Here is a 14,186-nt window from a genome sequence, read left to right on the forward strand (position 1 = left end):
CCCCTTTTCCTCCTATGTTCCTGCTCCAACCGTCCTACAGGTGATGCAAGAGTCAACTGTGGCTCCCAGGGGTGCAGAGAGGAAGAAAAGCTGGGAGGGAAGGAGACAATCGAGAGGGGGTCTGCTATTTCACCCTTCCTGAGTGGGCAGGGCTGGGCCACTGGGCTTAGGGGAAGCCCAACCGCTCTTTTCTTCAGGCTGAGTCAACCCAAGCTGCCCTCCAAGACCCATCTCAACCCGGCTGTTACTCAAGCTCTGTACCTCTTGCAGGGTTAGCACAGAGTTGGCACAGATCATCGCAAACTGTAGAAAATCCCCAAACCATTTTCATGTGGCAGCTAGAGGCTGCCATAGAGTCTGATGTTCCAGGTCACAATAGATGAGGACTGATTGGAGCAACAGAGAATGGTGAAATTGGAGAAGAGAAAGCTTGGGGAAACCATGAGGGAACTTCTGGTGTTTGAAGGTGTGTGAGACAATAATCCCCCCAAATGAAATAACAATCAGAGGTTTCTCAAGGTAAAGACAGAGGCTGTATTTGCAAGTCTTGAGTGAGAATTGGGCATCGCCCACTCCAGAATGGTCTGGGGTGGGGAGGCAAGTTTCAGAAGGCAGACAGTCAGTTTATATACCCCTTAAAGGGCCCCCCAAAACCCCCTTACAAAAATAATTGTGAGAAGCTCCAAAAACCCCCTTACAAAAGAAATTCTAAGAAGTCCCCAAAACCCCCTGGACTTCTATTCCCATCTGTGGGGGGTGGGGGGAAGGTAGTTGGCCTCACATTCTTGAAACAAGGAAAGATTCTTAATCTAACACCTTAACCTCAAACTAACAGACAGCCGTTACAGGCACCCTATGTGCGTGCAGGGTGTGGATATATGTAGTGTATGTGCAAGTTTAAGCGGGGGAAAGGGTGGGGGGTTAATTCTTAAACTTAAAGATATAGGTCAGGGGTTATGGAAGCTAAAATATTAAGTATCCTTTTCCTTAAATGAGAGACTTTCATTCATTCCACTCAAAGGGTTGACGTGTGGACGAGGGGTGAGGCTTGTCCTCCTTGGTCCTGGAGGGTAGAACTCAGAGCGGTGAATATGTATGTATGTATGTAAATATATGTGAAATATGTCTGTTTCATACCAGAAAACAATCACCACCGTAATATATGTTATAAAAGACATTATATGCTTTCTAGATAATATAGATATAGACAGGCGTAGATACATAGATATATATGTACATACACATCGATATGTATATATGTGTATAGCTATATATCTATACCTGTACGTAGCCATGTATGTATCTTTACAATATATCATACATATTATAACAAACATATAGTCACACAATCTGTATGTATATCCCCCTATCTACCTACCCACATGTATCTATCCATATAGCCATCTTTAAAATACATAATACATATAATATACACATATCTGTATATATACTCACCTATGTATATCTAAGTGTCTATTCCTATGTATATCTTTAAAATATATAATGCATATAATATACTAGAACATACATGCTCACATCTATATGCATATATCTATCTATGTGTATCTATGCCTATATATCTGTCTTTAAAGTATGACACATACATATAGATATGTGCGTGTATTGCAGGAGACGTTATTTTCTGGTTTGAATTGGACTAGGCAGCTGCTGAGGGCCCTTCTAACTACAGAATTCTGTGATTCTGTGCTATAGAGAAGTAGTCCCTGCAGCCCAGCTAGCAATCAGAGAACCCGAGTTCAAATCCTGCCTCAGACACTAGTTGTGCGACCCTGGGTGAGTCACTTAACTTTTAAGGTCCTTTCTAACGCTAAATATATTGAGTATTTGAGGACTGAGGCTCAAAGGCCATGACTGGTCCATGGCTATGCACTAGGCATAGTTGGTAGAGCACTGGGCCTGGAGTCAGGAAGACCTGGAACTCAGTAAATGCTTAATAAATGCTTGTTGGCTGATTGAGCGACTGGTACACCCTAGCTAAGTGAATATAGGCAAGTCACTAAATCTATGAGTGCTCCAGGCAACCCTCTGAGATAGTAAGTTACCTCCAGATGTGGACCTGCATTAGTTGAGAGGGTTTTTTACATCAGGTTGTTCCTTACTCTGATGAACTGCCTTACATGGCAATGAGCTCCTCAGAATCTCAGAATCTCAAAGTGGCACCTCGGGGACAACTTGTCCAAACCACCCCTGAACAGGAAGGAATTCCTTCTATAACATTGCCTACACTTGGTTTACAATCTTTGCTTTTAGGTCTCCAGTGACGGGGAGCTCACTACCTAGAGAGGCAGACCTTTCTACTTTTGGATAGCCCTGAATATTAGGAAGCATTTTTTAAACTTTGAGCCCAAATTTGCCTTATGGCATCATACAATAGTGCTCTCTCTCTCTCTCTCTCTCTCTCTCTCTCTCTCTCTCTCTCTCTCTCTCTCTCTCTCTCTCTCCCTCTGTCACTTCTCATTCTCCCCCACTTTCCTCCCCCCTCTCTCTCCTTTCCTCTCTCTGTTTCTGTCCCTCTGTCTCTCTCCTCTCATTCCTCCCCACTCTCTTTCTCTTTTTCTTCCTTCCTTCCTTCCTTCCTTCCTTCCTTCCTTCCTTCCTTCCTTCCTTCCTTCCTTCCTTTCTTCCTCCAGTACTTAGCAAAGTGCCTGATTCTTTTTTTTAGTCTCTCAAGGGTCAGGATAAAGCAGATAGCTGGGTTAGAAAATTTCTAGCAAATTGGTACTTAGGGAAATGACGCAATCACAAGCTTCACTGTTATGCCTGTTATGCCGTGCAGTAAGCAAACAAACAAAGCAAATGCAGTAATATAAACAAGCATTATGCAGTAATATAAACAGGCAGAGGTTTGTTCCCAGGGACGCTGGAAACTCATCCAATGAGAAGGGGAAGGAAGATGTGTCAGGGAAGAAACATGCTCAAAGCTAGGGTTCAGGTGGCAAGATCATGGGCCCTACCATGGCCGTGGTGGAGGACAGGTAATGGGTGCCAGATGTAGGAGGAAGCATTCCCAACCAGACCCTTATGTGGTGGAAAGTTCTCAGGGTCCCTTGCTGATACCAGACTTGGGTGAAGCTCAGGTAGGGAGAGTTTCTTTATCAGGGCCACAAACTGGTGACAAGATCCAAAGTTAACTATGGGAAGCAGCTGAAGGAGAATGATCCAAGGCCCCTGAAGCAGCAGGTTGAGAGCACAGCCAGTCAAAAAGCTACAAGCCTTTTTGACCTGACACAGAGTGAATGGCAGAAAAGACCACTTCTCTGTGATTTGTCTCTATGCTTTTATGGGCATCAAGACCGCTTAGCCTAAGTGACCCTATATTGGAGTCCTGTCATTATACTACGGCATTGTCAAACAATATCATCAAACAATATAAGGTTTATAGCTATCACAGTGCCTGACACATAGTAGGTGCTTAAGAAATATTTGCTTGCTGATTGATGCACTAATGATGGAGCATGCCCCCTGACTTTTGGCAGCGAGGTCTTGGATTCTAGGTGTGAGTGAGATGCCAAACATGGTCAGTGTGTGGATTTTTTCCTGCTTGGGTGTGCATATTTATTATGAGATAGAAAGGGGGGGGAAGAGGGAGGGAGGGAGAGAGAGATTGGGGGGAGGGGGAAGAAGTCATCAGGAAGTGACAAGAGATGTAAAAATGGCGGGGCGGGGGGAAGCATTAATAAAAAGCAAAGAAAAAGAAATCAATTCAGCCCTTTGTGGTTAGTTCAGGCAGGCCTTGGGTTTAGACCTGTGGCTGCCTTTACTACAGGAGAAGGAAAAGGAATGGGATGGGGGCCCAAAGCCTCTCATCCATCTGTCCCTTGTGCCAAGTGAAACTGGATTCCCTGTTCTCTTCCTCCCTATTAGCTGAGAGGGAACAGGAAGATGACCTTCCTCCTTAACCCTCACAGGACTTTGTCTCCGGTGTGGTAGTAAGAAGAGGTTCTATCTCTGAGCAGAAAGAGGCAAGCTCTTTGTAACTCCCAACTCTGACATTCCATGTTCTAAGAGCCCCTCCAGCTGTGACATTTTGTCCTAAGGGCTTTCCCAGCTCTGACATTCCATGTTCTAAGGGCCATTCCAGCTCTGACATTGTGTCCTAAGGGCTTTCCCAGCTCTGACATTCCATGTTCTAAAGGCCCTCCCATCTCTGACATTGTGTCCTAAGGGCTTTCCCAGCTCTGACATTCCATGTTCTAATGGCCCTCCCAGCTTTGACATTCGGTGTCCTAAGGGCCCTCTCAGCTCTAGCATTCCATGTCTTCCATTCTGGAGGACAATTTGGAACTATGCTCAAAGGGCTATAAAACTGTGTATAACCTATGACCCAGCAGTGCTGCTACTAGATCTGTACCTCAAAAAGATCAAAGATAAAGGAAAAGGAGCTATGCGTACAAAAACACTTGTAGCAGCTCTTTTTGTGATGGCAAAGAACTGGAAATTGAGGGGATGCCCATCATTTGGGGAATGGCTGAACAAGCTATGGTGTGTGAATGTAATGGAATACTACTGTTACATAAGAAATGATGAAGGGGATGCTCTCAGAAAAACCTGGGAAGACTTACATGAACTGATGCTGAGTGAAGGGAGCAGAACCAGGAGAATACTGTACACAGTAACAGCAACACTGTGCAATGATCAACTGTGAATGACTTAGCTCTTCTCAGCAATACGATGATTCAAGACAATTGCAAAGGATTCATGACGAAATGTGTTATCCTCCTCCAGAGAGGGAACTGACACACTGATACAGTTTGAGACATTTTTTCTTAATTTTTCTTGCCATTTTTTTTGCAACATGGCTAAGATAGAAATGTTTTACATGACTTTGTATGTATAATGGGTATCACGTTTCTTGCCTTCTCAATGGGGTTCTAAGGGCCTCTGGTGTGAACATTCTGTGTTCTGAGGGGCCTCTGGTGTGAACATCCTTGTTCTAAGGGGCCTCTGGTGTGAACGTTCTATGTTCTAAGGGACCTCTGATGTGAACATTCTGTGTTCCAACGGGCCTCTGGTGTGAACATTCTATGTTCTATGGGGCCTTTCAAATCTGATATTCTGTGTTCTGAGGTCCTTCCCAGACTCTGACATTCTATGACCCATTGGTGTCCTATAGCTTGTGTCCTATTCTAACCTGCCCTTCAGCTCTGGCATTCTACATTCTTAGGGCCCTTATGGCACTGACATTCTGGTCTTTAGGGTACTCTCCTTTCAGACATTTTCAAATTTTCAGGATCTGAGGGACCAGTAAATGAGACAATGAGAGGTAAGAATGTCCCATTCTGACTGTGTTTTCATCTTATAAAAGGTGAGACCCTTTCAGAGTCCAGTGGGTCATTTTGTTCCTTGTAAAGAATATAAAACTGTGAGTAGTCTCGTTTGCACCTTGTGCAAATGAGGTTTTGAGTAGTTCATTTGTACATAAGACCAGGAAGCAGCTAATAAAGTTGCCCCAGCACATAGAGCGCCTCAGTAGCTTTTTCCTGCCTACTCATTTACTTGAACCAACTGGAGAGATTTAAAGTTTGTTGGGGGTTTTTTAAAAGTGATTGTTGCACAAACGGCTTTTGCCTGGTGATGGCCTACCTTGAGCAGATTTGGGAAATGCATTGGACAGTTACCATAAGTGAGGAAGAGGTCTCTCACCAAGGGGGCCCAGCTTTGTTCCAGGAAGAGTAAAAAAAAAGGAAAGGCTGAAAAGACGATCACTTGATGGGACAAACCTTCTCTCCCATCATCTTCCTGGGAAGCAGCAGCCCTCAGAGATGAGACTTCCAGGGAGCAGAACTAGACGGAAGCTTCTGCCGGTCCTAGGACGAGGATCCTTGCTCTTGCTGAAAGAGAATAACAGTACCCCAGCTGAGAATTGCAGTGGAACCCAAAGCTTGAAGGGGTAGAGATGACACCTGCCTTAGTTCAAGTGAGTCCAGGCGGAAGACAGACTTGAAGAGTAAGATCCCAGCTCTCACGGAGACTGTGGGGCCAGTCTTTACCAATAGATGATGCTGTCTATGCAACCCCATTTGTACTTATGGATAGCAATGCTGAGATCACCTTCTCCCCACTACAAACCCCAAGGAGGTAATTTTGTGTCTCCTTTCCTACCCTGGGCTCAAAGATAGAAAAATAGAGATCAATAGATTTCATTTATTACAAGGTCCCACAACAGGGAGAGAATATTGGGAAACCCATGTAGACATTCAGATCATTAGTAGGGTGGGGGGCAAGCATGAGTGACTGAGTGACTCTGCTCACCACCCCACTCCACCATAACTAATCCATCCCAACTCTGACGTTCTATGTTCTAAGGTTCTTTCCCAATCTGGCATTCTGTGTTTTACGGTCAAATTTGCTCCCCAACTCCAGCATTCTATATTTCGTTCTTTAAGTGTCTTCTAGCTTTGAGTTTTTCTCTTTTTCTTTTTTTAAATAGTGCTTTATTTTTTTTTCCAATTATATGTAAGGATGATTTTTCACATTATTTTTGGGTTTTTTTGTTGGGTTCTTTTTGAAAGCAATCAGAGAGTTAAGTGATTTGTCCAGGGTCACACAGCTAAGTAAGTGCCTGTGGCCTTACTATTCATTTTTACAAAATTTTGAGTTCCAAATTTTTTTTCCTTTCCTCTTACCCCTTCCTAAAACGGTAAACATTTTGGCATAGGTTTTCTTTGTACAATTATGTAAGACATATTTCCATATTAGTCATGTTGTGAAAGAAGAAACAGACCAAAAGAAAAAAAACACGCACAAAATAAAGTGAAAACTGTATGTTTCGATCTGCATTCAAAGTCCACCTGTTCTTTCTGTGGATGTGGAGAGCATTTTCCATCATGAGTCCTTTGGAATTGTCTTAGCTCCTTGTGTTGTTGAGAAGAGCTGTCTATCCAAGCTGGTCATCATACAATGTTGCTGTCACTGCATACAATGTTCTCCTGAGTTTCTTTTTTCTCAAGTTTCTTGCATTCTATGTTCTCATATATTCCATGTTCTAAGGCCCCAACTAGCTCTGATATTGTGTTCTAAGAGAACTTCCAGCTGATGCTTTAAAGTTGCTTCCACTTCTGACATTCCATAGTATATATTTTAAGTTCCTTGTATTTCTGACTTGCTGTGTTCCGAGGTGCCTTTTAGTCTGTTTTAAGGGCCCTCCCAGCTCTGACATCCTTTGTTCTAAGGGCCTTCCCAGCTCTGAGATATTGTGTTTCTAAAGGCCCTCCCAGCTCTGACATCCTGTATTCAAAGGGCCCTCCCAGTTCTTACATTTTCTGTTCTAAGGACCCTCCTAACTCCATAAGTCTGTGGATTTGATACATGAATAGGCAAATAACAGAGAGGAGGAGACAGAGACACAGAGAGAGAGAGAGAGACAGTCAGAGAGAGACAGAGAGACAAAGAGCATGTGAGCATTTATTAAATGCCTACTATGTGCCAGGGGCTGTGCTAAGAACTTTATAAGCAAGCAAGAAATGATACAAAAAACACGGCCTAGAGGGAGAGAGGACTGTCTGGGTCTCAGAGGATGTCCCTACAGTAGCATGTCCTGAATGGGCACTGGGGTTCTTCCTCTTTTCTATGAGGGCCCAGGAAGTACCCTGAAGGAAACAGTGGAATAAGAGGGGTTCAGCAGCTGCTGCTTGGCCCAGCAGGGGGCGACATAAGACAGCCTGTAAGGGCAGACGCCCTCTGCTACTACAGATGCAGCTGCAGCTACTCAGCCCAAACGGAGGGTTTTTCTCTCTCCATCCCTCATCTTTCATCACCTAACCGCCCCCCTTCTGTCTGTCTCTCTGTCTCTCTTTTTTTCTGTCTCTCCTTTCTCTCTGTGTGTCTTTTCTCTGTCTCTCTCTGTCTCTGTCTCTCCTTTCCCTGTCTGTCTTTGTCTCTGTCTCTCTGTCTTTCCTTTCTCTCTCTGTCTCTTTTCTCCATCTTTGTTTCTGTCTCTCTGTCTCTCCTTTCTCTCTCTGTCTCTTTTCTCTCTTTGTATCTGTTTCTGTCTCTTCTTTCTCTGTCTCTTTTCTGTCTTTGTCTCTCTGTCTCTCTTTTCTCTTTCTGTCTCTTTGTCTTTGTCTCTGTCTCTCCTTTCTCTCACTTTCTCTTTTGTCTGTCTTTGTCTCTGTGTCTCCTTTCACTCTGTCTCTTATCTCTGTCTTTGTCTCTGTCTCTCCTTTCTCTCTCTCTGTCTCTTTTCTCTCTTTGTATCTGTTTCTGTCTCTTCTTTCTCTGTCTCTTTTCTGTCTCTGTCTCTCTGTCTCTCCTTTCTCTCTCTATCTCTTTTCTCTGTCTTTGTCTCTGTCTCTGTCTCTCTCTCTCCTCAGCCTTCTTGCTCTGGGGAGCAGGTGCCCCCAGCCTTGCTCTCCATTAGAAGACTTCACAAAAAGCATTCCCAGCCTAAGGGAGAACGGAGATTAGTTAGGAAGAAGATTCAGAGGACTTGGGTTTGAATCTTGAATTTTGAATTTTACTAGGATTTAGGGCTAGAGAAGACATTAGAGGTCATTTAGTCTGACTGCCTTATTTTATCGTTGGGGAAACTGAGGCCAATAGTAACACCTGACATAACATAACATAACATAATATCATATAATAACGTACTGTAACACAATACAATACAATGTAACATGATACAATATATCATAACATAATATAACACACCTGATAGGATAGGATAGGACAGGATATAATTAATACAATATACAGCAGAGACAAGTCTCAAGCCCAGGTTGTCTGCCTCAGAAGCTGTGGCTCTTTAGGCTGCACTACATTGGTTCTCACTTCCTGTGCGACTTTAGGGAAGTTAATTCACTTCTCTGAGCTGCAGGTTTCCCACCTGAAAAGTGAGGAGGGGGTGGTCTAGTGGATTTCCAAGGTCTCTTTCATCTCCAAATCCTATGAGCTGGTGCTCGACAAACTCCTGGGGTTCCTTATTAGCTGCAGAATCAAATACAGACTCCTTTGTTTGGTATGTAAAGCCCTTCACACTTACCTTTCCAGGCTTCTTAGTCTTTCCTTGCTGTACTGTGAAGCCAAACTAAGCTTCGTGTTGTTCCACACACACACATCCAATCTCCCATCTCCCGGTCTTTGCATAAGCTGTGCCTCCTGCCTAGAATCCTTTGCCTCCCCTCCAGCTTTCTTCAAAGCTCAGCTGCAGCACCACCTTTTGCGTGGGGTTTTTTCCTTGTCTTCCCAGCTGCTACTGTACTCCCTCCCCCAATTACCTTAGCTTGGTTCCATCAGGTTCTTTCTATGTCTGTAGGTGTCCATGTGGTCTCCCTGGATAGACTGATTGTAAGATCCTCGAGGGCAGGGGCTATAATTTTTGTCTTTGTATCACCAAAACCTGGTGCCTCATTAACGCCTGTGGATTGGTAGAGTGGTTGATCCCCTAGGCTTCACACCAGAGGTGCTGCTAAGGGGAGGGCACAAATGGGGGCAGGGTCCTAGGGGACACCTCTCCTTTATTTCCTGTGGGCAACAAGTGGGCTCAGCAGATTCAGAGGGCACCAGCTGCTCCCTCGCCTGTGGCACAGCTTGGAGTCATGAGACTTTTCCAGGCCTCCATTTCCTCATCTGTAAAAATTGGAGCTTGGCTTAGCTGGCTGCTGAGGTCTGTGAACCTGGGCTCAATGGCCCTCGTTCTGCCTGCCCCCTTTGAATGCTATGACTCTCAGAGAAATCCAGGCTGGAAATCGGACTATGATGGGCTGATAAAAACAGCCATTCTCATTTCTTTAATTTTTTTTATAGTTTTAAAAGGTTTTATTCATAGCACCTCTGGGAGGTTTGCTGGATGAGGAGTATTGTCTCCATTGCATAGACAAGAAAACTGAGGCTAAGATCAGACAGCTGGTAAGCATCAGATCAGGGGTGCAAAGCTGGTCTCCTGCCTCCCAGGCAAGGGTTATGTCCACGGCACCAGACCTAGCCTCTCAGAGCTGAGGTTCCAGATCAACAGGCAGCAATCAGATTCTTAACTCTTTTGTTCTGGACTATAGATTCTAGGTTAAGAGTCTCTGTTCCAGACCCTGTGAGAAAGGTGAATAAAAAAGAGGGACAGAATGTCTGGACAAGGGGTCAGGAGAACAAGGTTCCAGTTCTTGGTCCCAATACTTACTAGACCGGTGTGACTTTCAGCCAAAATCCATTCTGGTCTCTGGATCTCAGTTTTCCCATCTGTAAAATGGGGGTGAATAAGAAGATCCTCTCATTTCTTTGGTGTTCTAGGATTCTATGACTTGAGCTATGATTAGTACAGGACTGACTTCTGCAGGGAGAGGTGCACTCTTCCACATACAGCCACCCTCAGAATCCCAGAATCTCTCATGAGCCCATTTACACTTCTAATCCTAGATGGTGAAGAGAATGATGACCTGGACTTAGAGTCAGGAAAGCTTGAGTTTGAATCCTGCTCCAGACACTAACTGGGCAAGTCACTTAATCTCTGCCTGCCTCAGGTTGAGAGAGAGAGACAGGGACACAAAGACAGAGAGAGACATAGAGAGACAGAGAGAGACAGAGACAGAAAGACAGACAGAGACACACATATAGCAAAAGAGACAGAGACAGAGAAACAGAGAGACATACACAGAGAGAGATGGAGAGACAGAGAGACAGAAAGAGACAGACATGGAGGGACAGACAGAAAGAGAGACACAGAGAGACAGAGACACAGACAGAGAGAGACAGGGAGAAACAGAGAGAAAGACAGAGAAAGAGAGAGACAGAGACTGAGAGAGCTATAGGATCATAGAGCCTGAACTAGAATTTTTTTTAACAAGGGAGGGCCTGCTCTCACCTCTGCTTAGATTAAGAATAGCTACCTTTTCTATAGTGCTGTAAGGTTTATTGAATTTATATCTAAAACAAAACAAAACACTTCTGAGGCTTATTCCTTTCAAAGGAAAATGATTTAAATAGCAAAGCCAGCCAGTTACCTTTAAATCAGATCAACTAAGCCCTTAGTGATTCGTGACAGTTTGACAGGTTTATTGCGCTTATCTTTATAACAGAAAAAAAGGAATTATCGTCCTCAAGCAGATTCATAGGATTTACAGAGAAGAAGGTAGATTTGCAATATTCGGCTGCTAGGCAGGGTGGGGGTATGAATGGGAGAATTTCTCTATTCAATATTTCATTGGTTTAGAGCTCATGTCTCTCATTCTGTGAATTTGTCTGAGAAATCTTCAGTAAGGATTTCTGTTCTGGGTCTGTGGTACTCACTGAAAAGGAACTAACTTACTGAAGAGGAACTTGGTGGGAGCTGAGAGTCAGCTTCCCCTTTCCAGCTCTCTGAAAAGGGTCATCTGACCCTTAAAGAGTCCTGTGAAAGCTAAGCTTAATCCAATGATTATATTAGTTTATTTCTATAAAGATGTATTTCCTGGGGCAGGTAGTTGGTGTGGTGAGTAGAACACCAGCCCTAGAGTCAGGAAGACCTGAGTTCAAATGTGATATCAGATACTTGACACACTTACTAGCTGTGTGACCTTGGGCAAGTCACTTAACCCCAATTGCCCTGCCTTCCCCCCTTGAAAAAAAAAGGATATATTTCTAACTTATCTACTAATAATTTTTTTAAATTTAGTATTTTATTTCCCCCAATTACATGTAAAAATAATTTTTAACATTTGTTTTTAAAATTTTTGAGTTCCATATTCTCTCCTTCCCCTCCCCCCATCCATTGAGAAGGCCAACAATTTGATGTTCTGCTATTAAATCTTGTTAAATCTATAGGTAATTTAGGCTTAAAGGAATATTTATGTCAGCTTAGTGCTTAAGGAAACAATCCTAAGATATATCAAAGTAATTACTATTAACTGATTTCGAGACCACCTTTTTCAGGTTTGCAAAACGTTTTCTATACCTTGTCTTATTGGATCCTCACTATAACCCCGCCGAGGTCCCCATTTTACAGATATTACAGATATTATCCCCATTTTACAGATAAACAAACCTAGCCTCAGGTGAAGTGATTAGCCCAGGGTTTCAAAGCTAGTTAAGTGTTTGAGGGAGGATTCAAACCTGAGTCTTCTGAATTCACACCCTGGCCATCTTACCAACCTCTCTATGCCTTCAGACTAGAGCTGAGGCCCAAGATGGCCTGCTTCCTTCATTCCCACAGCTCCTTGCTCTGGGACCAGCTGGCCACCAGCCTGATTGCCAAGTCCCTCACATGACCCACCATATCTAGGTAGCCCTAGCCATGCTTTGCCTTATATCTAGGCCATGGTTTTCCCACCAGTGACCCTGCCCCAGAGTGAGTTCCCTCTACCATCCCCCCCACCCCAACATACACCTCTTCCCACCTCAGGAACCATAATCAGACCACCTCTGCCAGTGCTTCCAGAAAGAGCATGTCAAGCTACCACTCCTTGGGTCCATGGGACTTCCCCAGCCAAAACATTCTTCCCTGGCCAGCACTCTCTTGGGCTTGGGAGGGGGCGCAGGGAGCCAGGGAGCTGCTTCTAAGAGAATCTACGCTCCTTGAGGTCAGGGATTGTCTCTGTTTTTGTTTTGGTGTTCCCATAGACTAGCAGAGAGGCCCTTAGAGCTTAAAAAACACTTTTTCATTCATTGCTTCAAAATCCAGCCCTGGTTTATATTGTTTCCCACAGACCATTTGCCTTTGTCTGTTCTCCGGGTAGGTGGGTTGTTCCCCTGAGTGAGGGCTGGTCTCCCCACTCTGTGACTCCAGGTCTCCCCTGACCTCCCCCCCCCCACCTCAGGAAACTAGGAGGCTGCTGGGAATCCGGTGGGAACAATGCCGGGAAGGAAAATAGGAAATTGTATAAACCTGGCAAGGTCCGGGGAGAGGGCCCCCAGTTGGAGACACCTTGGCCAGCTCTGGCCTGGGCTGCTGTCCAACCTTCACACTTTGCCCTCAGGGAGCTCCCAGCCTGAGCTGGAGACGAGACATTCTTGCGGGGTGGGGGAAGGAAGGCGGAATCTGGGCAGTGGAGCCCCCTTAGGAAAGGAGCCAGCTGAGGTTCTTGGGGGTTACCTGGAGAGTGGCCAACTCTTCAGCTTTGCAGATTGGAGCCAGCTACGGGGAGCCTGGTTTTGTGTCTGGCCAGGACCCTAGGAATTCTGAGAATTGGGGGAGGGGCTTCTGCCCTCCTGCCACAGGTTTCTGGACCAGTTGTCAAGATCAGAGTCTTCTTGACTGGCTCTTGTAGCTGCCCTGGGATAGGGCTTTACTAAAAGCCTAATTGACCTTCATTAAGTGACTTATTTCCTTTTTCCTCTCCTTGGAGGAATAATTTCCCAATAATAACTCCCTGGCTCTGATCCTTTCCTTCCTCATGTCTTCCACTTTCCACCCATTCCTCTTTCCTGACCATAATTTCCTATTCCCCCACTATCCATCTCACCCCAAACTGCCCAGTGCCCAGCATCCCTCCCAACCCACATCCCAGCCCCAGCTTTGATCCCCATTACCCTATCTTCCACCCTAGTGCCTTAGCTGCCCCAGCTTCCCTGCCTTAATCCTCACCCCAGGTCTGTGACCAGAGCCTCCATCCCAAACTACCCCCCACTCTCCCATTCCAAATTCTACAGTCCCTGCTCCCCCAGTTCAGACTGTAGCATGTCTGAATGACTCCTCCCTGATTCTTCCCTCCCAATCATGATCCCTGTTCTCTCCAAAGTTACCTTTTAGCTGCCAAATCCAATGGCTTTTTCTCAAACCTCTTCATTCTGGACCTCTCTGTAGCCTTTGGCACTGTCCATCACCCTCTTCTCCTGTGTACACTTGTCTTCTTTCTGGGTTTTTGTGACATTGATCTTATGTGTTCACCTTCCATGTGTCTGACTTATTCTCAGTCTTCTTTGGTGCGTCTTGCTCCAGATCATGCTTCCTAACTGTGGGGTTCCCTCCGGGATCTGTCCTGGGCCCTCTTCTCTTTTCCCTCTGTGCTATCTAACTTGGCGATCTCATCACCTGCTGTAGGTTCAATGATCACCTCTAGGAAAATGATTCTCAGATCTGTTTATCCAGCCTTGACCTCCTGTCTTTCAACACCAACTGCCTCTTGGACATACTGAACTGGATGTGCCCATAGACATCTCAAACTGGAGATCCGTCTAAAACAGAATTCATTATCTTTCCCCAAAAGAGGAGCCTCTCTTTCTGTCAGTGGCATCTCCATCCTCCCAGGAATCCCAGTTCT

This window comes from Trichosurus vulpecula, chromosome 1 (genome assembly GCF_011100635.1).
Source record: "Trichosurus vulpecula isolate mTriVul1 chromosome 1, mTriVul1.pri, whole genome shotgun sequence".
In the NCBI taxonomy this organism is placed as follows: domain Eukaryota; kingdom Metazoa; phylum Chordata; class Mammalia; order Diprotodontia; family Phalangeridae; genus Trichosurus; species Trichosurus vulpecula.